Consider the following 1,958-nt stretch of genomic DNA (forward strand, 5'->3'; position numbering starts at 1 on the left):
ATGGACCTAGAAAAAAAAAATCACTCTGCGTGACATAACACAGACCCAGAAAGACAAACATGTTATGTACTCACTCATAAGTGGATATTAGCTGTAAAGTAATAAATAATCATGCTACAATCCACAGACCCATAGAGGCTAGGTAGTAGGGAGGGCTTAAGGAAGGACTAAAGGATCTGCCTGGGAAGGGGAAATAGCACAGATTTTATAGGTGGGCTGAGGATGGGTGGAGTTGCAAACAGGAGGGATCAGGTGGCAGGGCAAACAAGATACCGGGATAAATGGTTAGAATGGGGACATTTAAGGGGTAAGGTGAAAACCTAGTGCAATGGAAACTCCATGGAATCTAGAAGAGGGACCCTAATGGAGGATGTGGAGTCTGAACTGGCCATCATCTGCAACCAGGCAAGGCCTCAAGTGGAAGGACTGGGACACCAAGCCAGCCACCAAACCTTCAACCAAGTTTGTCCTGTCTGTAGAGTGCTCCAGGTTCAGAGCCTGGCAGAGGTGTCACCAAAGAGACCAGATAGACTTCATCCAGCAACTAATGGGAATAGATGCAGAGTTCCAGAGCCAAATATTATGTGGAGCCCATTAGGTGGAATTCGGTAGAGGAGGGGGAGGAAGGAATAGAGGAACCAGAGGAGTCAGGGACACCACTATAACATGGCTCACAGAATCAACTGACTACCATCTGGTAGGAGCAGATGCAGAGTCCCACAGCCAAACAATAGGTGGAACTTGGGGATTCCTCCTGAGGAGGGGGAAGGATTGGAGAAATCAGAGGGGCCAGGGACACCAGGAGAACACAGCCCACAGGATCGACTGATCAGGACTCATAGGAGCTCATAGAGATCAGAGAGCCTGCAGGCGTCTGATTTAGGTCCTCTGCATATATGTTATGTCTGAATAGCTTGGTCTTCTTGTGAGACTCCCAAAAGCTGGAATAGGGTCTGTCTTTACCTCTTTTGCCTTCTTATGGGACCCTTTTCCTCCTCCTGGGTTGCTTCATTCAGCCTTGATGTGGTGGTGTGTGCCTTTTCTTATTGTAGCTTGTTATGCAGTGTTGGGTTGATTTCCCCCAGAGGCCTGCTCTTTTCTCAAGGAAGGCAGGGAGGGAGCGTATCTGGGGGAAAGGGGAGACAAGGGGGGAAGGGACTAAGGGGAGAAGAGTGAGGGGAAACTGCAGTCAGGATGTAATATATGAGAAAAGACTAAAAAAAGAAAAGAAAAGAAGATAAGTTGTTAACATCCCCTCTTAATACTAGGGCAAAGCCTTATCTAGAGCATAGGTCTATGTAGAGAATAAACCTTTTGAGTCTCAACTGTATGGTACCTGCAGCAGTGACAGCTCAAAGAAAACATCTAAGCAAAAATGAAATGATACCACGGGGAGCATCATTGCCTCTTAAATAATACCGTTCTCACTCAGTCTCTGTCCCTTACTAAGCTGCATGTCTGCTGTTTGTATTTCTAAGGGCAGTTGTACTCAGGTGCACTAAATAGTTCTAGAAGTTTCTCGTGCTTCTCATAATATCATCTTCCAATAATTCCATGTTATCTTAGCGTTATCATTGCTGTGGGTGCAAGCTTTTTGGGAAGGTAAGTGTTTATTTGGTTTATGCTTCCATATCAGAATTCATCACTGAAGGAAGTCAGGATAGGAACTCAAACAGGTCAGGAACCTGGAGGTAGGAGCTGATGCATAGGCCGTGGAGGGGTGCTGCTTACTGGCTTATTCCTCATGGCTTGCTCAGCTTGTTTTCTTATAGAACCCAGGACCACCAGCATAGGGTGTCCCCACTCAAAATATGTTGGGTCCTCACCCACAAATCACGGATTAAGAAAATGCCCTACATGCTTCTCTGCCTACAGTCCTCCAATCTTCAGGAGGCATTTTCTCAATTGAAATTCCTTCCTCTAAGATGACTGTAGCTTGTATCAAGTTGGCACAAAAC

This window comes from Onychomys torridus, chromosome 12, assembly GCF_903995425.1.
Source record: "Onychomys torridus chromosome 12, mOncTor1.1, whole genome shotgun sequence".
Lineage (NCBI taxonomy): Eukaryota > Metazoa > Chordata > Mammalia > Rodentia > Cricetidae > Onychomys > Onychomys torridus.